The sequence below is a fragment of the Nipponia nippon genome, unplaced genomic scaffold, assembly GCF_047370975.1.
Source record: "Nipponia nippon isolate SJK-2023a ecotype South Korea unplaced genomic scaffold, ASM4737097v1 scaffold_1, whole genome shotgun sequence".
Lineage (NCBI taxonomy): Eukaryota > Metazoa > Chordata > Aves > Pelecaniformes > Threskiornithidae > Nipponia > Nipponia nippon.
The window spans coordinates 73,257,192-73,281,132 of NW_028262290.1; the positions used below are offsets into that span (position 1 = coordinate 73,257,192).

General features: G+C 40.5%; 1 protein-coding gene across 19 annotated transcripts in view; it reads right to left on the reverse strand.

Moving 5' to 3' along the window:
- Window positions 1-23,941, reverse strand: part of FHOD3 (formin homology 2 domain containing 3) — a 407,898-nt gene that overhangs the window by 135,256 nt on the left and 248,701 nt on the right. The window lies entirely within an intron of this gene.

A 23,941-nucleotide genomic window follows, 5' to 3' on the forward strand; every position in this document is an offset into this window, starting at 1 on the left:
AAACACCACATTTAGTGTGAATAGTGACCCAGGTATTTCCCTAGCTTCTCGGGTTTTACCCACTCCTGGTGAATTGAGCTTAATACACTGCAATGATACTACCTAGCAAGATAAAATCTTCTGTTGTTGAATCTAGGCTCTTTCAGACTTGATGTATCATTGACTCAGTTATTTTTAGGAATAGCCAGGAAATCCCAGTGACAAACCTGACCAGGTCCCTTAAGATGCCTGGTTAGTCTAATTTGCAGTTTTACTGCTGCAGTGATACTCCATAGGTACATGGGGTAGTCAAATTAAAGGAAATTGAAATCCAATGACACACAGCATAATCATTCCTTGGAAAGGCACTGCTGATACACCAATAAATCACTTCCTCACGATTGCACTGGACATCTGTGTATTCGCCTGGCAGGCCACTATCACACTGCTTCTGCTCTGCAACGACATTTCCCTTAGCAATCAAGTTCAATTGTTTAGTAGACATATTGTAAGAATTTCCAACACGTTTACACTTGTTTTGTAAAGTTACTTCATAAAACAGGAGTTACCAGATTACTGCAAACAATTCCAGCATTAACATACTTCCCAGATAACCACCTGTGTACTCCCTACTAATCTGATCAGGATCCTTTCCCTAGAAAGGAAATCTTGGATATTACTTTTGATGGTCCTTAAAACCTCAAGGCTTGGCCACATGGTGACAACGGGATGCATTTACACATAAGTACTCAATGGCAAAGTTCCCTTAGGTTTCTGTTTGACAGCAATCAGCGGGGGACACACCAGGCTTATGTCTATTTTTTGCAAATCTATTTTTCTTCCAGAAAGTAAGAAGGACCTTCTGCAATGCCTTTGCTCTAACTGCTATGGCAGCTGCGGTAATAGGGAGCTAGTCCCCGTGCACCTTGCATCTGCCATGCTGCAAACCTTGTAAAGCCTCAGGGCAGCACGCTGCAGATGCAGCAGACCAAGACTCAAGCCAGCTGATTATTCGGGTGCTGTCTGCAGGTGTCAACCTCCTGTGCTTAACAAGCTAACAGATGACAGCATAAAGAATAAATACCATCCAGAAGCAGTCCTGGAGAAAGGGAGTGATTCGAAAAGCTATGTTTTGCTTGCCATTTAGCTAGTAGAAGGACACTGTAAGTTCAGTTCCTCAACCTGCAAATTTTCAGGGCTTATCCAACTCCTCACAAAATCATAGAATCATAGAATCGTTAAGGTTGGAAAAGACCCTTAAGATCATCGAGTCCAACCGTTAACCTATCACTGCCAAGTCCATCTATACCCTGCCCTCAAGCACCACATCTATCCGTTCTTTAAATACCTCCAGGGATGGAGACTCAACCACTTCCCTGGGCAGCCTGCTCCAATGTTTGACCACCCTTTCGGTGAAGAAGTTTTTCCTAATATCCAACCTAAATTTCCCCTGGCTAGTAAAATAGTAAATCAGCCCTGGGAAGTGGAGGCATCTGTAGGTGAAGGTACATACCAGGTACATACCTTTCTGCTGGCACTCAGCACAGCCACTAGTTTTGAGAAAAACTGCGTTTAAAACACGCTGTTTCCTGCTCAATAGAAAATGGCATTTGAGACCCCTGCGGGCACTTTCAAGCCTGCATGCTGCTTTGGACGCCTTAGGCAAGTACAAAACCAAAACACTGCAGTCCTAGACTAAGCTGCACAGTCCCTACACCGGGGACTTACTAGCTACCTGTGACCCACACAACCTTTGCACACATCCTACAATGGGGCTTTTTAATACTGCTTTAATAGTGCTTCTCGACAGAAGCAGGCAATCTTCGAGCACCTGCACTACCCCCTGGAAACTGAAGTCTTCAGCCAGTCAAAGGCCTTCCAAGACATCTGCAAGCCTGTTGCCCCCCAGACACAAGGACAGTCTAGCGCCTGACATGTTCACACTAAAATCAACTCTCATTATCCACTATGGCACCAAGAAGTCTCTGAAACATCTGTTCCAGGGATACTTGCTGCCAAGACCCATGTGAAGAATGGCGTACTTTCTTAACATGGCCTCCAATGTGATGACCTACCTGTTAAATGATCCCTGCGTGACCCACTGTGGGCCTGACCTGCCCATAGCAGTTCATGCATGCTGCTGCTGACACGTTAGCTGTCGGGTATCGCAACGGGAAGGGTTTCAACCAAGACCAAGAACGACTGTTTCACAACTTTCAAAATACCAGAGCTGTTCAGAAAGTTTTCATTTGTCATTAACTATGATGATTATCAAAGTGGGAGATCCTAATATCTTCGTGACTGAATTATAAAATGTGTTTGCAGGGCATGCCTTTTCAATTATTTAAATAGTAGACAGCTACATTGCAAATAAAATAACCGTAAATCTCAAAACTGGGAGATTGCTTAACAGGAAAAAAGAGCAGCAATTCATTAATTTTCTTGCTTCCCTCTGTGAAGCCATGAAAGTTTTTGCCAGTCACTGGTATCTTTTTTTACACATCACCCAGATGGCACAGCAATGGGACCAACAGAAACAAGTTTCATATTTTGAGTAGGTGAATCACTATTCATTTGAATCACTTAAAAAATTCATGAAGGCTTTTAAGGCTGTTTCTGGGATTTACTGGGCTTTTCTTTAGTAGTGAAGATGGACACAACTGCTTTCTGAATCAGTTTCAACAGAGATGCAGTTCTGTTAAAATCCACAGGGCAATCACACCATTAGCTCAAACAGGACTAGATGTCACAAGAACAATAAAAGAGGTAGAAATATGTTTGTGCCAGCTCAGAAAAAAAAGCCCTGGTACCATCACTTTGCAAACATAGGTTGTTGCGATTAATTCCCAGCTTCCAGCCTAAATATCACTGCTTAGTTAAAAAAGATGGCTCACTGAGGCAATATACACACCCACTGGCTGAGTAAAGTAATGTTTTAACAGTTCTGAGATTAAATTAGGGTTCTTGAATTTCATAGCACTGAAGTATCAAAACTTCTACTAAGTTAGAAAAAAAAAGTCATATTGTGTTTTTGTATCACGCGCAAGCCAATTTATAGAGACAAAATGATGTTAGCATCTTCTGGCTAAAAGATAAGATGTAGCCAGCAATGTAAAATGAAGAAGAAAAATTATAAACCTTTTCCCTCTGACTCACTTTACGTTATACAGTGGAGTCTGGCAGTCCTTTCCTTTTTATCTCTTTATATTTAGACAATCGGAAATGTGTTACAGACCCAGCCAAACAGACCACACAACAGGCTGCAAAACTCATGTCTCATGGAAGGGCTTGTCCCAGTTGTTAATCACTTGCCAGGAAAGGCTTAAGCCTTTACAGGGAACGTTGTCAGAAAGTTCATTGACTTAGAGACCAAAGCAATAGTTGCAAAGTTCAGTTTTTAAAATGTAGGATTTTTTTTTTTTTCTTTAAAAAAGGAAGAAAGTGAAACCAAACCTGACTAAAAACTTAGTATTTCACTCAGGGCAATGGAGTTGCTTTGGATTTACATTACTCAAATTTAAAGGAAAAATGGGCATTGAATTTTTAACTAAAGATTTACTACAACCAAATCCTCTGAGGCCTAATCCAAGCGTGGACATGGCCTTGCAGGCCATGTACTCATTGTGCTGATACAACACAGCCAGGCAGAGCTGCAGCTAAAGAAACACGCAGTGCAACAAGTATCCAACCCGCCGGTGAGAGGTGCACAGAAAGCTGAAACCGTTCTTTCTTGTGGGGTGCGAAGATGCCCCCGACTTCCGATCTAGTGCTGCGGGAACAGCCAGCACCTGCAATGAGGCTCAGTTTCACATTTCACAAGGGGATAAAATCACCCTCTGTTCACAAGAGAAGGAAAGACCTTCCTGGAATGGAAGATTTTATATTTTTATAAAAAAATAAAATACAGAATATCTATTGCATATATATAAAACAACATATAATATTATAACATATAATAATATATTTTCCTTTGTAGTAAGCAAGGAAAAGGAAACATAAATATTGAGCTTAAGAGACTCTTAGAATAATTTAAGTTGGCAGGGACCTCACACCACTCGCCTTCTCATCTTAGGTGAACAAACCCAATTCCCTCTTCCTCATATATCATGTGCTCCCCCCCCTAACCATCGCAGTGAAGCCCCGCTGGACTTGCTCCAGTAGGTAAGTATCTTTCTTGTACTGAGGAGCCCAAAACAGGACCCCTGAACCCTCAATGCATCCTTATCAGCACCAAACAGGGAGAGGCATGTCTTCAACTTGGTGGCCCACCAACCCCACCCCAGATGCGGTTAGCCTTCTTTGACACAAGGGCACACTACTAACTCTTGTTCATATTCGCTTATTCAGAATGAGTAGGCAGAATTAAATGGTGTGATGCTGGAAAAAGTATCTATAATTTTCCCTGATTTTTAAGAAGAGTTACCAGGACTCAATACCCTTACAGGGTATTTTTCAAGGGAGAATCACAGGCAAAAGAAGACAAAAGGCAGAAAAGGAAGATGTACAAAAAGTGCCAGTTAAAACCTGCCATGAGAAAATTTAGTCCTAACAACATTCACCTTGAGCTTGTAGCATTTCTGCCAAGGCCATCAGAAATAAGTACAGGACATGTTTACTTTATCTATCAAGAAGTTAGATGTACATAAAGAAAAAAACATTGAGGTTCTAGGATTTCTTGCAACATTACATGTTCCATATATTGCTGTATCTGTTGTTCTCAGCCTGTTACCCCTGTTCAGACAGGGGAGTCGGACCAAAGCATAGCTTTGGCTTACATGTCTCGGGATGAATCTCATGAGATGGGTAAGGATAAAACTGAAAAGAAAAAATAAATAAAAATAAAATAAAATAAAATAATAAAATAAAAAAAAAATAAAAGAAAAAGAAAAAGCTCCATAGTGGAGCAGTGTTGAAGAAGATCTTCTAATATTTCCAAATTATAATTTAGGATTCAAGCAGAGTTTGTATCCAGCTCTTTGGTTTCCTGCCATATTTGTTGTTGCTAATAGGTCAAAAAGCTCCTTCAGCACCTGGTAAAACTACAGATATATAAATGTATACACGCACACGCTTCCACATATACAAAGAGACTAGTACATATATTAGAAAAATATATGTACTGGAAGAAAACCCTGTTTTCTCTGTCTACTTGTTTGCTACTAGTTTACTATTTTACTGTTGGTTTACATGGTACTAAAAGCCTCAGGACTGTGTTTCAACTTCAGTATTACTGGATATGGGCAATGAGAGCTGTCTGTTCCATATGAAAGCAGGTTTGCCTCTAACCACTACACAATGCAATCTTATCTCACTAGTGCTCTGGCATAAGGTGTCTGTATTTTGTGGCAGATCCCAGAACCTGGCCAGTTTGTTCGCTTTCTTTCCCTAAAAGATAAAAATGCACCTGGAACACTTCTGCCCTTGTTCTCAGAGAAACATCTAATCTTGAAAACCTATTGAAATCAGAAGTCTAATACTGAAAACAGATGATGAGGAGGAAGGACAACTGGATAATCCTATGTTGGCATCCCTTTGCATAGCACAACTTCAGTAGAAATTAAGGTATTTACAGCCCATAAACCAGGATGTGTACAAAGCAGGAGGCTGATATTATTTCTCAGTCAGGTAGTCAGTGCCAGGTATGTGCATACATGACATACGAAAGCCCTTTGCCAAGAACGCGTATCTGTAGCCCGTCTTTTAGAAACTTAATTTACCTGACACATATAACATCCCAGTATTTTCTAATAAATGTTAATTTTCTCAAATCTCTGGAACAATGTCTTTTCAGTATTTCGCAAGCTGTTCACCCATATTTATGTAACAAGGATGGCTCCACTGCAGCCAGCATCTCACTGGGCGTTTCTCACATCTGCACAGCAGAAAACTGACTGGTACTGATTTCAGCCAGCCAGCACTGGGTGCACAAGCACGGAGAGCCACCTCTGATACGATGGCTAGACACCAGCTCTCTCAGAAGTATGCAGGTGTGACTATACATAGGAAGGAACCGTAATGTCTACAGCAACAGCAAGTAGCTGTATGTTGTACAGTGTTTATGTAATCCAGACAAAAATATATCAGGATAGGGTGTAGGGGTGTCAAACAAGGAGAAAGATATCAGGGGGTAAAACATTTAGAAACCCCTATTACTAGGCTTTGCAAATGCCTTGCAGAACAAAGAAACAAACCAAACCCTTTCTATTCTCTCTCTTCTCCAAAACCGGCATTTGAGGTCAATTACTTCATTCCAAAAGGGATGACAGCTCTACGTAGTAATCCAGTCCCTTTCTATGCATAGTTCCTGAATGTCAGAATGATCAGAAGAATAAGATCCTTCTGTATCACCTGAGCCAAGTGAGTCAGCTTAATTTTCCATCTAAACTTTGAGGTAGCAACTCTTTTAAGGAGAACGATGAAAAATCTAAAAGCCTAAATAACCTACGGAATACCACAAATCTTCTCAAAGGAGTGCAATCACCCTCCTCTAGAAGGGAGAAAGAGTTCGTATGTACTGGGGCCTTAAAAGCTGCTTTCAAGGCTGCAATGAAGACAGGCCAATTTCTCCACTTTGTTATCAGAGAGGCAACAACTGCCCCAGCCATAGGGTGTGCACAGGGCACGTGGAGGTATCGCAAAGCTGAGATGCACGAGAAGCAACAGTTAAATACAGTATACATAAACTATGTAAATACCTCATTCTAGGTACTGAATACTGTGTACACTCAGGCATTTTATTTTGTTAAGACTGTGACTATTAAATGATCTATGTATCTGTGGGCTGATATACCAGTAACACAAATAAGAATGTGCATGATGCCATGTCTATTTTAAGCATTTGAATTTTATTAGTTGGCATATATTAAAATAATGCCAGACGCCATTTTGATATTCAGCCATTTTCACTCAAGTCTTCAAAGAGGGATGCTTAAATAAGGCAGATTAAATGTTGTTAAGTGCTTTGCAGACTCAGGACTGAACGTGCAGCCATTGCAGAAGGGTGAGTTAGATCGAGATGAAAAATCCTATATGCTTAGATGTGAGAAGCTAAAAAATTATCAATTAAACAACAGCCTTTTAATTCTGAATGTTCCTTTAAGCTTTTCTCTCTGCAGAGCATGTAATGCTAGGGATGGCAGAGAAATGCATGCATTTACTATTCTTTAAAATGAAACTTCTCAGAACTTTGTAAACGTACTGGATAATGATTATAAGGTCTGAGCACTGTTACATATGTGGTGTGTATCTGTCATTTATCTGCGGTGAGATTTCTGACATGAAGAGAAAGAAGGCCATTAAAAAGAAATTCATCTGGCTTACCGACAAAACACAGGGATGAGCAAGTAGTGATTAGTGACTGGTCAACAGGGAAAAAAAAGGCTCATGCTTGGAAATGATTATTTACATCATAAATCATGGTCCAGAAGCAGAAGGGGGAAAAATGAAAAAAATCTGTACACAGAAGCAGGCAATTCATACAACAAATCGAAGCATATTATAGGCCAGAGCAGCTCTCAGATGAATACACGCAATTCTGATGGGAGCTTTAAAAGAACACACTGGGGGTAGAAATCGACCCTGTATTAAGCCATTTGTAATGAACTAACGATGTAGCTACATTTCTCATGCAGCAATCATCAAGTCACACAGACATAGTTTAAAAATCGAAGTGCTGCAGACCCTGGAATAAGACAGGAGGTATTACAGGGTTTTTTGAATGTTCCCCTCTCCTCCTTTTGGAATACCAACCACGATCTTCCCATGAGGCAGTGAAGTGACTTTCTCATCCCGTGAAATAGTCTACAATGATGTTTTTCTTTGTTTTATGACAGGATGAATGGAAGACCATTCACAGCTTCACAGGACAAAACACAAAGTGAGAGAAGTCTTTTCTTGTTTTCTACCCCTACCACCAGACTGATCCCCTCGGTTTCTCCTGTGAGAACTGTTCATTGTGTGAAAATTACATATAATTATTCAGCCAGAAAGAAGGACCAGACAGGACACAGAAATTACAGGACATTAAAGGATCAAACTTCTTTAGTCTCAGGTGACTCTTGAGATGGTGTCATCACACCTTTGTCAAGGGCCCCAACCACAGAGCTATTAGGTATTCCCCAGTTTTGAGCGTCTTTCTCTTTTGGTCTTTCAGAAATTGCTGAAACAGAAGGGTTTGGTTTCAATTAAATTTTTAGCTTTTTCCATTGCAAAACACAAAAAAAAAATATTTCACTGGAAATTTGCCACGAGCCTGTGTCCAAAACAGGAATTATGCTTCACTTGTAAAGATTTACACTAAGATTTTCTTTTCAAATTGTGCAGTTTCATTGTATTCAACCTGTTGATGCTTTTATTAACCCTTCCCAAACACTGGTATCTTCTAGGACTCCAGCCAAATGAATGCCGTCAGTACATCTAGACCTGCCTTCTGTGTTCTGGGTAAGGATTGTGATTATATGATCTTAGATAAGGTATAAAACACTTAGCTTGAGAGAAGTGACAGTAACGGGAAACGCGATTTCTGGTAAAACTCATGCTAGCATGTAATGTGCTATCAAACAGCTTTTGATAAAGAACAGATATTTTTCTTCTCTTTTTTCTTCTACAAACATGCACCTCAAATTGTCTATATATAGCAAGGGTTTTCGAGCATTTTCATGTTATGGATCATGGAGTAAGATTGTCTAGTAAAGTCTATTCCTTTCGTTAGATAACATAACCTTCGCTGGGCACATACTAAACTAGCCTTATACAAAAATAAAAAAAAAATACTATGACACGTATAATATCATTCTAATGCAATTTAGCATCTGGAAACATACTGTCTGACTAGGCAATTTTTCAGTAGTTACTGCAAATGCGTGACCCTAAGGTCTATAGGTCACAGTAAAAGTAGTTTAAGAGTACGTCCCGCTTTTTAAACAAGAGGGGTTCTTTTGGAATTAGTCATATGTCTATTAAATAAAACGTGCATTTCTGATGAGCAGAATGAATGAAAAATAACCTTGTCTCTCTTGAACACTACCCTGATAATCTGTTCAGCAACAGACGTAACTGTGATGTTTCATGTTTTGGTAATAGGAAGATAAGTAGATAATAAGCAACAAGATATGAAAGCACAGGGAATTAGAATTCCACGTAATAGATGAATTTGCAAACTAAAATCGATCACAAGAACGGGGTGTATGTGCCTACATAGGAGAAATATGATTAAGGCCATTTGGCACCTTTTTTTTTTCCCTTCTTGTAACGACAGAAGAGTTGCCTGCTGAGCCTTCCCACCAGCCCTCTACATTGATGTATGATGTTAGCCTTGAACTATGCTGTCCTCAACAGATGGTGACTGGGCTGAACCCCTGGCAACAGGAAAGGTTTGGGAGAATGGCAGTTTCAGCAACTTCTTTTCCTCGGGCAGGGCCAAGCTGATATTTCCTTAGCCGTGTTCCAAAAAAACTGCGAGAGGAAAAAGGTTTTTATAAACTTAATTGCAGACAGGACTTTCTCTTCACTCCCCTTTCCAAAATCCCCTTCATATCACACTATTCTAGCTTTAGTTATTCGGCTGAGTGACATCTTGGTTTGTAAAGGCATCTAATGTAATACAATGTCACTGTACTCAAGACAACAGGCAATCAATTTTAAAGAGAGAACGGACTAGATAACTTGTTAATGCTTCAAAATACTAAGGTAAGTTACTGATGTGTTACTTATCTCATGCTTTGCATTTAAGGATCTGAAAGCCACCTACAATTAAACAAGTCATGCAACAGTTCTATGAAGCGGGCAGCAATTCACCGCATTTTACAAATGGGAAAGCTGAAGTACTGTGAACTTAAACAGCAAATAGAAGATGCAACATTGCATCTTATTTCCTTTTTTTAAGCCTCCAAATAAATATCTGACTAATGTGTGTTTTCAGAAATATTTTTAATTCCAAATGCAGGCTTTAGATTTAAGATCAAATCACTACTGTAACATTTTCATGAGTGATTAGAAACTATGTAGGAGGAAATCCACTTGCTCCACATCAGTTTTCCATACCAAACCACTTTCTTCTGAGACCCACTTCCTACTGTAGCCAGACCTCTGATTTATACAGGCTGGCCTATAGGGGATGCAAAAAAGACTTTCTTCACAACATCAGCAGAGTGCTTCACAAGCTTCAGACCTGCAGTATGTTTGATATGGGAACTGTGTACAAAGCAGCATCTCAAAACTGCAGCATCTTCATGAAGTTAGTTTTCCTCCTGGCCAATGCACAGAACGGCTCATGTGGAGCTCAGAGGTGACCCTGTCCCTGCATGTGAAAGTCATCACCAATAAATTGTGTGGCTCTGCCGAATTATGGTCAAAGTCGGAGGAAAAAAGAGAAATAAGGAAACTATCAGAGTACCTTCTCTCAGAGCCTCCTTGCAAAATTAAACCCACTCATACACACGACAGTCACGAGGAGCACTCCCTTCTCACCCTTGTTTCCTTAGAGAGCTGTGCTGTCCCTGCCACTGTCCACTTGTAGACTAACTCTTCCCTCTAACTATGGGATCTGCCCACTGAATTCAGTCATATTTGACAGTTTGAGCTATGTTCCTACTCAAATTGAAAACTGCACTACAAAAGACCCCCAAGTCAGCATTCTCATCAGAGAGAAGGAAGTTTCCAGCCATTTTGAAAGGGAGCCAGCTAGAAAATTAGTCCTCATGAAGCCTTCCACCAGCCACACCGCAGGCTGCCAGCCGTACCAAAGACAGGCATGGGATACACGGCAGAACTGATGGTACCAGGAGCATGTGGGATGGGAAGGAAAAAGCAAGGAAGGAGGAGAACAAACATAACAAATTGCTTCATTAGTTCTACTGCTCATGAAACATCTGAAACATCTTGCTAGAGTTAGTGGCCTTGGCGATGTCCTGTTTAAATAATATCAAGGTTGAGTTCAAGGGCCCTAGGGGAAAAAAGTATTTGAGTCTGCAAGTACAGTGGAAAACTACTCTTGTTATTATTCTGTGGTTTTATGCACGTGAAATTTGTTCTTTTAACAGTTCCATTAAAAAGTACTCATATTAAATACCAAATCTATGGCTGGGTTTAAATAACTTCACCTGAAAACCCCTGTAAGTTTAATGATATGGTTGGCAGTCCTTTCCTGACACTGGACAATCTCACAGACAACATTTCAACAGTAAAAACTCAAAATCAAAACAACCTATGTATAAAACGTGTGGAAGTGGTTGAAGATAGTGTCTTAATAAAGAGTTCGAACTATAATATATTATCTATTGCAACATCTTTCTTAAGCAAATAATTGTTAACAGGTTATCCTTTTTAGGCACCCTAAAAAGCAACGTACTAGTGGTTTGAACTACTGACACAATAAAACTGTTGAAAGAACAAATATCATACATAAAGCCATGGAACAAACCCATCACAAACTCCTCTTGAAAGAATAACTAATGAAGTAAAACTAGAGAAAGGAGATATATATGTATATATTCCACTTATTACTGGAACGGTAAGAGTACTAGTATTTCACTGTATGTATAGACTAAAGATTTTTCTCTATTCTCAAACTTCTGAGTATTATCAGGCACAAAAAGGAGCCCAGAAGCTGTGGTCTGACTGCAAAACCAGACCCATTTATTTACCTTTGGACACCTTGCCGAATAAAGTTAATGAATAAAGCTGCTTTCTGAGGAGCATCTAAACATAATGGAAGCAGTCACATTTCTCCAGCAATCACCTGTTTGTCACAGCATTCCCAAGTCTGGAAAAGGTGGCTATCCTCAAAGCTAATTCACATCATCAGTATAGTTCAGATGCTTTTTTCTACATCCACAGGACTCCCATGATGAAACCAAAAACGTAACTGAGCCCAGAGACATTCCCAGCTTCCCGCGTGGTGGGTTTCTGAGCTGAGTGGCAGCATCTTCCACACAGCTAGCATTTAGAAACCTGATTTATGGGGGCACAAGTCACTGCATATCAGCTAAGGCACTGCTGAATTACACAGCCCTAGCAGTTTCACATTATTCTAACTCCCTCCTTCATTGAAAGAGGACAGAGATGAAGATACTTTAAATTTTGGTTTTCATAAATGCTAGCAGGTATGCAACTTCTGCATACAGCTGGAGAATGGCAAGATTATATGACGTGATTATGGTAGGGAACAGTAGTCTCATAACACAGCGATAACTAGCTACTTTGGAAGAGGTACAAAGTTCAGTCTTCAAGGAGATAATCTAAGTCCTCTCTCTCAAGCTGCCTCCTTCTTCTGACTTGTATCAACCAAACTTGTAACATCCACCCTCAATTTTACAGCAAATTAAACAAACATACAAACTGAAAAGATGTATGCTTGGTCTTGAATCACAGAAAGGAGAAAGAGGTGCAAAGAGACCCCTCAGACTCCTGCTTGGGTAATAAAAATGGGAGTGTTTCTATACAGCACTCCTCCTGGTAATGTGGGAATGGCTCCCCAAGCCCAAGTTGGGGTTCACTTTAATCACATTCATGTTCATTTGCGTTCCAAAGGTTTGCAGGCTAGATAACGTCAACTTCAGCTTTATCAACGTCCTTGAGACGACTCTGATGTCCAGATTCGTCACCATGTCCAGATCCCAACTCTAGTTTGACCAAAAGTCAGTTTCTTTGCGACAATTCATAAAAAAGAGCTGGCTTTTACCATTTTCTTCATACTATAAGGCATACACGTGTGGGTACCACTACAGCAGAAAAAGGAGGAGGAACCTTGGGTGATTCACAGAATCACAGAACAGTTGAGGTTGGAAGGGACCTCTGGAGGTCACCTTGTCCGGTTCCCTGTAGAACCACCTAGAGCTAGTTGTCCAAGATGATGTCTAAATTATAAAATCTGACTAAATGCTAACAGCTATATCAAGAACATGAATAACAAAATGGAGACTCCTGGGTTTTTATTTTAAAGCCTGGCATCTGCAATTTATTTTCTGTCTCTCCCTGACACACCCACACCACCCCCTCAAACACACACACTAAAAGGGACATCAGGGTGCAAAAGATCCATAACACTCGTTATTTTCACCAGATCACAGTGGTCACCTGATTTCGGTGTAACAGAGCAGTCCTACATGCATTAAGATTCAGGTGCCCATCCAGATACCCAAAATGTACTTTTCAGTTCACAAATCGTCTGAAGACAAACTTTTTATGCAATGAGATTCTAGTAGTTCTCTGCACACCAGGTGTGGTCTGGGATTACGGTACTGTGATATTGTAGCTTAAGTGACTTAATTTTCCCAGGTACTTAAGAGAATACTGAGCGGCTTGCTAACGAACCTCCTATGACTCGAAGAATTTGTGTTTCAGTTCCTCACCAGTACCACAGTGACAGCAATCCTTACTTTCGGTCCAGTTTGACAGCAGACCGAAAAGGTTAGAAACATGTTTTCTATATAGCAGATTCAGAACATGGCTATGACAAGTATTTAAGGCTCAGAAACTCATTTTCAAAACTGACAGGTCCCGCAGGGCTTCTGAGCTCACACATGTGTATATGTACAACTCTCCCTACAGACTGCTTTCCTGGAAATCTGCGTGTGCAGCTCAAAGATGAGCCTCGACCAGGTTTCTTATCTCCCAAGTGAAATAACAGAGCCTCAGAAGTACCACAGAGCATGCTCCAAACTCACCTGAAATGTGACCATTCTTGCCACAAGTCTAACAATACCAAACAGCAACATAATGAAATAACTGAAATCAAATATATGCCTGTATATTCCTATATGCCTATAGCTACCAAGCTACAGGTAGGTTTGCAGCAGTGGTGACCAGGACAGGGGAGCAGCTAGCACAGCAGCAGAGCCCAGATTTCTCTTCACTTGACCCTTCTCAGTGCCCTACTCTGAACCTGAGGACTAAACACATTTGACCAAACCACTGCACAGCTGGATGTGCCTTTATTGTGGCATTATTTAACATGCATTTCAGTTTCGTTATTGTCAGAATGAAACATATTTGAGATGTAGTACTTGAGAATTATTCAGCATCTGGGACTTGTATAGTTTTTAGCCAACTAATTGCCATGGTCATTCAAAGAGCTGAACCCACAGAAGCATGAGATCATAACCAGCAGTGATTTGACTTGCATCATAGATCAGTTTTGGGCTGCTGTTTCAGTTCTTTGGGAGCAGTACAGACAGAAAGAAGGAGAGAGAGAAGAAAAAAACCCCAAGCCTTTCTTTTTCCTGAAGTATCCACAACAGATTACTTCCACTTTCTTCTGGAGTCAAGAGTAACTGCAGGCAAAATCAGTCAATACAGTGATGCCCTAACGAGGGGCAGCAGTTCACAAAAGCAGTAAAATAAACTGCTACAGAACGTGATCCTTTGTATCGCAGAAAGCTCAACTGAAGTGCACTGCGGTAGCTGTGTAATACCCAACAGGAATGGTTCCTATGGATTTAGCCAAAAGCAAACGTAATTTGGATGTGACCCTTTCAGCTCAGTAAAGTACAATTTTTGAAGAGGTGAGTTTATCGAGAGTACTAAAATCATACTGACCTCTTACTTTTGGTGTTATTTTTCCTGCTTTTAGAAAACGCTTCATGGTAGGCTCTATGGCACTTGACAAAGAACATTTACTTAAACACCTAAATAGTTCCATAAAAGAGATGAGAAGTATCATGGAGCAACTGTGTGAAGGGCATGAAAGATACTACCACAGTGATCATGGAAATACCAGAAAAAAAGTATTCATTTAATTTTCCAAGGTACTGCATAGGCACATTTCCTTTCATAAAAATAAAACGTCTCACGATAGCTGAAAGAATATTTTAGGTGTCCACATACGGATTTAGTTGTATAGTTCTTGGCTCTGAATAATAAATACATATATAAAATAATAATAGTTTTCCCAATGCTATGGGGCAAATTAAGAGGCTTGATAGCCAGTCCCCTGCTTTAACCAGGAAAATAAGACCTCAGAACGTGGAAGGGACTGGATTTCAGTCTTGCTGCCAGAGATCTCTGTGTACTGCCTCTGAGTAATAAAGCAGATCTGCCTGCATGCATAATGCCAAACTAAAAATCTTTGCAAGCTGAAAGTCCCACAACTCCTTCCCGTTACTGAGTTATGTTGTTTCTAACCCATACATGCACAGCACAATTCATAGGAGGACCAGTGCTGCTCTAGTTCAGCATAACCAACTACAACTTGTGCTCTGAAGTCTCCTCTTGAATTGAAACCTGAATATTTCCTTTGAGCTCCTAGTACAGCCTCCCACAAGTGGGCATTACCAGAGCTTTTCATACCCACCTGTTTAGGATGGTAGGGGCAAAGGCTAAAAGGCAATGTAAGGTATGGGGATGAGCAAGATTAATCTAGCAACGAAGTAAAGGCCATAGGCTGAAATCTGCTACAGTTTCAGAAATAAATACTTCACATTTGCAGCCCAAAAGCAAGCTTGCATTCCGGTCCCCCTAGAAAAGCAACCAGGTACAACACCTACTTTTAAAAACAGAGGCAGCCAGCAGCTGCAGCTTAACTATTTTCTAACACATCTTCCCCAGCCATGTGCTCGCCATGCTCTCTGAAATCCGTGCCCTGGCAGTATTCCTCAGCAGGCTGCTGGGCGATTTCACCCTGGCACATGGGACTAATGCAGACAAAAACATAAATAAATTGCAAGACAATCGAGAATGCCGTCACTCCAATTAAGCTAGGTGCATTAAAAAATATGTGGGGTCAAAGGGCCCAAGTCCAGAGTGCAAAAAAAACCCCCCAAACTGAAAATGTGTTTCATCAAATGTGCAGAGATTAATTAGCTGCACCAGGCTACAAATATCTGATACTAAAGGGTAACAGCTGTATGAAGGAAGGACAGCACAACTCAGCTCGTATCAATGACCTGTGCTAGGTATTAGGTGGAACAGCTGTTTTAAAGCACACAGGCCTGCACAACATCGTGTTTTTTGCTCCAGTCTCTTTATTCATATATATCTCTGTCTGCTAGGTGGTGCTGTGGGATGGCTTTTCTAAGGCAGAAAAGGCAGCTTGCTTTTTTTGTCCCCCTCACTGATTTTTTTTTTTTTTCCTTCTACATGAGAACAGCTGCAGTATTTTCTGCGTCTTAGTCGTACAAGACATGTCCTGTCTGGTCTCCTTTCTTGTTCTTTACTTGCTGCAGGCATGCGGTGGCCACCACTGATGCTGCTGCTTCTCCACAGCAGTCAGAGAAAATGCCTGCGTGTCAGCGTTCATCTGCGTGCACCCATACCCATGCAGGAAAGCAGGAATCTCAGATGGAGGCAGAAGGTATTAATATCTACTCTAAAAATGTTCAAATTTTCATTTTCCTTCCGTTCTAAAAATACAGGACATTTAAGAAAATTATTTTTATTGACAGAGCAGGATTTAAAATTAAATCACACACACGAATTAATAGCATGGTTTCAAAGGAAAGGATAAGTCTAAAACCTCTTGAAGCTTTGCAATGAGTGAAATATCCTTTTTTCCTCTCAAACAGCAATTCACTTCCGTGAGAAAAGGCAACCTACTGTAAAAACTTTAGAAGGCAACCCTCTGAAAGGGAAGGTAATGGGAAGAATGCTTTTTTAGGCTTCATTTTTGTTCTGGAACTAAAGAATAACTGAAATGGCAGGAGGCTATCAGTGCTTTACTATCCATAGTATCATAACTGGTGCAGACTGGGACTGAACTATTCAGACCTGTCAAAACACGTTGTGCTAATGACCTGTAGGTAAAGGCAGCCTGGTGATGTCCATCTGTTCCACATAACTTCGTGTCAGTTTAGCCAAAGATGACGAATAATCCTAACCCACCCTTCTGAGCAAAAGGGACGAAAAACAAAACAACCCCCTAGATGTGTAACTGCAGTATTACTACATCAGGTGATGACATCAGGAAAATCTTGCACTCAGTTTTCAGATCCTGTCCCATGGCCCAACGCCTTGGGCCACTCTCTGAGTGCTTGCTGTTCCTATACAAAACCCACCCTAGTAAATGGCAAGGATATCCTCTGACATATACTGAAATTTCTACTCAGTAAATTGACATTTTCTGTCTGATGCTTTGCTCTGAACTTAGATCCTCAACCGGCAGAAACTGAAAACTTGGTCACTCGCATTGCATTCCCACATCAGAAGGGGATGACAAGGAAATGAGAAGGGACACCATGCAGGCCAGTGAAGAAAAGTCAAGGTGTATCATGATTCTAAGCAAATTTGGCACAAATGTCACTATCAGATCCACAGCTACTACAGACACCCATCTGAGCAAATCACCAGGCAGTGCAGATCTAGGAGCAAACATCTTCAAGTGGTCTATCACATCTTTCCCCCTACAGCCACGGAGAATCCTTACTACAGTGGGGCTCTACAGTTCCCTGTGCATGGAAGACTGGCCCAACAGACATCAAGTATGAGGAGGGCGTGCACATGGGGAAGCTAGACCATGATGAGGAAGACAAAAAGAAGATGCAACCTGAGCATAGAGCGCTGCAAACCATGGAGAGTGGTAGTGACACAGAGGAGAAAAAAATACAAAAAAGTGGCATTCTGTTCGCTCTATTTAAAGGAAAACAGGGTGAAACTCAACCCACACGGGATTAATCATTTTGAGGCAATCCCATACATTAATACCTGCGGGGGTCTCTTGTCCCATTTTACTCTTTCGGTTTACATTCTGCAAGAAAGGCTGTCACATGCAAAGCTCAACTGGGGAAGCACTCAAACTGCGAGTTTTGATATCAAGAGTTGCATTTCCCTCCAAAATCATGACAATAAGGTGGTCAGACAACCCCACAGTGAAATTTAAAGCGCAGTGGAGAAAAAAACGGCTTCTGAGGAGGATGCTTTCATTTTACTACTAAACTAAAGAAGGAAGCAGCTACACGTTGCTGGAAACAAAAAAGACAAAGCATACATTTGCTACAGTTCTGTGTCTTTTAATAAGAAGAGGAAATTCAAAAATAAAAGGGACCAATCTATAAAAATCCCATGCTGGCTGAGGTATTAACAGTATTTTTTATATTGAACACCACGTTCTTGTTTTTCATTAACGTGGTACTCAGAAAGGAAAACAGCAGAGAGATAGAGGGGGGCAAACCAGGAAGCATCTGAACTCCTTCTTGAATTGCTGTGATCAAAGAGGATCAGAACACGGAGAGAGTACACAGCGCATCCAGATGAGACTCATTTCAGCGTATCATAGGAGCCAGCTAGAGAACCTGCTGGTATGCTGGAAATTATTCTGAAAAGACTTTATATGGTATAAACTGCTACTAGAGGACTGTGGAGAACCTTTCCTTTGATCTTGGTCTTATGAAAAGTAATTGAAGTCCATACATTTTACCAGACATCTTCCTTCCCAGGGACTAGTCCTGTAACTGAGGAGACCAACATAAAATCTATGAGGTAACCATGAGTGACTCCTAGGGCAATAACCTGGTGAGGTAACTTCAGGGACCTGAGCTGCTTGCAACTCAGAGGTTCCTTGGAGTGCACTAAATGCTGAATATAAAGCCATCATGTATGTTTTGGCGGTTTCCATTTTTGATACAGCATATTTTTTACTGTTATCCAAGTACCTTCAGCTAGTAGCTGTTGCTTCAGAGAACAACTATATCTAAATAAAGGAATGACAAGCGTTGTTGAGAGATGCCAGAAGGACAGATACGGTAACAATTAGTATTAGGTTCAACTTTCACCTACGTATCTGTCTTCAACACATATAATCTGTCCCCCCACTCTCTCATGTTCTTCCCCCAGGGCTCTAAAATCCAAACACCAGTTTTCCAGCCGAGGGACCGGGGCACAAAGGGACTTGGAAACTGGTTCAAGAATGTGCCAGGAAGCTGGATTCAGCCTGGGTCTCCCAATGTATGGTCTCCCTCCCTAACTGGGCCATTCTTCCAAGCTAAGCTATGAGCAAAACACTGGTATATTAACTGCTGTGTTGGCTGAACTGCCTCAGATCTGGTTTACATGACGCTGTGAAAAATGTTGGATATCACCTTCTTTCCTGCAGGCACGATTCCACTACTGCTCTATATATATGGCAACCAGAATGCCTTAATTTAAGAAGAAAATTAAGGTGAATTTAAGAAGAAAAATAAAGGCAATGCTGTATTGACTAATTCAGTTTCTGTCTCAAGGAGTTTCCAAAAAGATAGGACATTGAGTAAAAAAAATTGAGAGAGAAGATTAAGCAGCCCAGCTCTGCAGAAAAAGATGGATATGCCTCACAGCAGACACAGAGTACACAGCGGATTCAATTCATACTTAGAGGAGTATGAGATCCGTGCACAGCCAAAAATGTGAACACACTTTGCGTGGAGTTTCTGCTGTTGTTTCCTCACAAACTGTACTTGCATTTCTGCAAAATCCTGTAAAAAGGATCCACGCCAACAGCGCAGCTCTTCTCAAAAATCTTTAATAACAATACAATAATCATCAAAATAGAGGTGAGACGAAGAACCAACTTGGTAACAAAGTCGGAGTCTCCAAAAGTTTACTATAAACAGTGAGAAAAATGAAGCGATTAACAAAAGCATCCTACCCATATCCTATAAATTAATTAAACTATGCTTGTCACAGAATGAATACCGTAGGGTGTCGTGATAAATATGTTAAGTCCAAAGCTCTGTTAATATAAGGAAAGACTACCTACATTCTTCCATTCTTCAAATCTGAGGGAATAAGTCAAAATTAACCGTAATGTCCTTTAACAGTCATAAAACCCCAGAACATTAATACACACTAAAGAATGCAAAAGGTTGACCACCTCCTTTCTTCCTACAAAATTGCAGGAGTCATCTCAGCACACACACATCCTCCTGCACTTTCTGCTGGCAGAACAGCCAAAAGCTCTGTCTAAAACTCAGGACACTTAATTAACCCTCAGGAAATCTGGATGCCGCATTTGTTTCTTATACTGGTCTCACTATGCAGAGGGAAGAGGAACAATACAATTTGTCAGTAAGTACAGGTGAGTCAGTAAGTACTGGTACTCAGCACTTTCTGGAAACATATACATTCACTATGATCTGTTTTCTTATTTTTCGTACTGATCTATCTGATGTATCACACATCACACAGACGCAGGCCCCACTCTGCATGATTCAAGGCCTCACTGCGTGAAAGTACATCTGCTGATCACACCTGGAGGGAACAATGAACGCTTGCCCAGTGGCTTGCTGAAATAAGGCATGTGAGCTCATGGGGATACAAGGACACCGTACAAAGGATGTTTGCTACTGAGATGAGCATAGGACTTTGATTTTTGATACCCATTTACTGATGAGTGTAAGTGTGTAAACCAGACCCAGAGATCTGACAGACTAGCAAAACAGCTAGTTTAACGTACAGCCATATTTGATAATGCATGAGGTCATTTCAGACTGAAAATGGCTTCCAAAATCTTCTTCCAATGTCAGAAGCTGTCGAGTTTTCCAGCACAAAGTACTAGTCTTGGACAACAGGGCTTAGGGGAGAGAGGAAGGATTGCCAAACGGCTTCCTACCAGGATGCCTACAGGAAGAGGCACCTACCAGTGCAGTCCACATCCTAGTTCTGCAACAGTGCTAGCAATGGCTAATATCACATAGTTAGATATTGACATGACTGAGTGAACCAGATCAAAGGGAAACGATCATGATTAAAAAAACATGGGGAAATTCAGAGGAAGTACTTCATTGTGAAGCATTACCTGAACTTTTCTCATACACTTATTTTAACTACTAAACAGATTAAAAATCCAGATCACTTGACCTTCGCTGAAGGTATGAGCTAACAAATTTGAGTTTGGTGGCATTTCAATAACTGACTATGCACCAGAAGAGCCTTCCCCGCACTTCATCAAAACTTTCTAATAGCCCACATGCCCTCCACCAAGCACCATAGCCACTGCCAGAAAAGATACATCCCTGTATCACCTAAGAGCAACACAGACAGAAAACAGGCAACCCTGAAAACTGAAGCATTATGCATCTGAGTTCATGAAACAGTGCTTCCAGAAAAGGTTCAGACATAACTGCTTATTTTAATTTTAAATCACTCCTTAAAATGCAGCTTACTAAACTCCTGACTTAGAACTAATGATATTTCTACCCTGCAAAATAACAACTTAGCTATCCCAAAAGGTTTGGCATAATGACCACAATGTGGTTTATATTGGCCAAGTTGATTTCTGTGTTTAGATAGGCATAAAAATCCCAGGTGTGTACTATAAGCTTGGATTATAACCAGCTGCTTTTTATCTTGGAGCAACTCTTTCATATTTCTTCACTCTTTTCTATCTGACAACTTATGGTTGAAAATTTTCTATTTTTCATGTTCAGGCAATTGATCTTGTAGTCAAAGACCTTTCACACTGATGGCTTCAAGCATGCTGGAAAAAGTAGGCTCCATTTTCTTTAGTATCATTCCTCAATACAGACAAACTTTCCAACTGCACCTTCTCCTTTCACAGGAATGCTGGACATAATGCTTGTTAGAAAACACTAGTAGCTAATAGAAAATACTAATAGCTAGGGCCTGAGGCACAATAATTTGCTGACAGATGTTAATGGTAACAGATCTGTGACACTGAACTACATTACTGAGAGAGACCAACATAATTCTAAAAGCTAGCACTGATTTTTAGGTTGTTTTTCAGTTTTTTTCCCCTACCTAATTCTAGTATAACACTTGCTTTTTTCTTTCTTCATGCCTTGCCTTTACAACAAGAAATTTGTACAACTGCATAGATGCATGGTATTTTCTGGAAACATTTGGACATACTTCACTCATCGCTAACAGGACATTTTCTGATACAGATTTGAACAGATGAGGCAATGAAAAGTTGTGCCTGAACATTTGCCACGTTGTTGGCAGTTAATCATTACATTTTCTCATTTTCCACTTCAAACGAGTTGAAATCAGATCTCTGATATGATGCGGGGGAACTGTGTGTTTTCTAGTATCACTTTAATCTACAAGAGTTCATTTTGAACACAGAAAAATGGGTATTTATCCCTTCAAAATACTCGGAAGTGAATGCAACAGACGGAGCTACAGGAATAGTTATTGCTGCAGGACTGGACTACTGCAAACTCTCACGTTTGATGGAATGACTTTGAAACCCACCTACAAATACAGTTGGTAAAGAAGAGCAGCACTCGTAGCAGTCTGTCTGCTGAATTGGACAAAGCAAAGCGAGAGCATAACACAGTCTGCACTAGCTGGCGTATCCTATTACAAGTTTATTGCAACATCCTGATCCTTATCTTCAAAGAAATAATTAAGTACAATTCAAAATAAACTCCGTTCATGCAACAATGCCGTTACAGATCCTGAGTGAAAGACGGAGGGAAGCTCCCCACCAGCTTCAGTCAGTGCTGGCTCCAGCCCTTGAGAGGCAGGAAGTAGGAAAGTTCTATAAATCCAGGATTTTGTTTCTCCCTCATACAACCACTTCCATAACAGTAATTCAATGGCCAAATGCATAGCGGATTAAATTTAAGAGCCAGCTGCTAAGCTGACATGAACGTTCACAGTTTCACTGAACTCAAAGCACTTGTACCTGTTCACCACAGCTCAAGGTCTCAAGCGCAGGGCAGCCCACGGGTGAGACTGCACCGATTTTGGGGCTCAAGGGGAGATCTCAGCTTTGCTCTGAACCCTTCCAGGAAGCAAAGGAGACTGAGAACCTGAAAGACTGACACCTAACTCACATTTCTACCTGGGCTAGACCTGAAAACAGAACAAAACCACAGGCTTATCAGAGTTGTGGTTGGAGTTAAGAGAGATGGTGCAATCTATGTAGCTTGAGCATTAGCTGTACGTGGAGTCTCATTTGTCAGAGGCTGCAAAGGAGTTTGTTAACCATCGAGGCAGCAGATTGGGAAGAAAACAACATGTGAAATTAATCACAGTAAGTCCCCAAGATGTGTAATTTTTCCTGGATGCTTAATTCTTTTAGCAGGCCAGCTTTTCTAGATCACCTTCCAAATACATTAAGAACAAAGAGCAGAATAATGCTACGGCACAACATCCTGCTCACAAACATCACGCGTATTCCTATGTATATTCATTCTCATCGTCCAGGCAAGGCTAACTCAGAATAGGCCATCCATACACACAACTAGTTTTCAAAATGTATGGCCAGAAAAATTAATACACTGTAGTTCCAAGACCCTCAACAACAGAGTATACTATCCAGTTTTGGTGGTGATTTAATTTAACGTGTCTTGGGCTTAAGTACTACTAATGCTATTATTTTTAGTCCTATTCATATCTGTTAAGCCCCTTACATTTCCTCCATTACTATAAACCACTTATTGGTATATATTTGTAGACACACTTTAGTATCCATTTGCATAAGATTTGGTGAGAAATTTCTTAAGGAAAAGAAAAGCACAAATTCCAGTTATATGGTATTCTCTGCTCTGCTTATGACTGCAGTTGAGCACATGCATAAATGACCTGTGAAACAGGAGAGTGATTTAATCAAGTTCTTAAACTATTTACCTCTACGTACCTTAAATGATTCACTTGTAGAAACAATTTTAGTGCTTTTTGTGAATAAGAATATTATTTCTCTCAGGATTCTCATGAAATGACTTACCAACCGTGAGCATGTTTTAACACGTCACTGGCACTGTGCAGGAAAAGCAGCCCTACTGGACTTTCCTTTTGAAATCCACAAAATCACCCACTACAACTATGTTCTGTTTGAATGTTGTGGGTTTTTTTCTTCTTTTGGATTGAATTACATTTAAAACATTCAAAAAGTCATTACTTCAATACCAAGGGAAGCAAAAGATTCACACAAGGCACGGAGAACAACTTGCTAGTTAAAATTTGTATTTAAACTTGCAGTCTAGGACCCAGACAGAAGCAAAGTAGAAAAAAAAAATTAAAACAAGACGCGAGATAGGAATCTTTAATCAACCTCGTTGTATCAGCCTGGGCCCACAATTCCACCCAG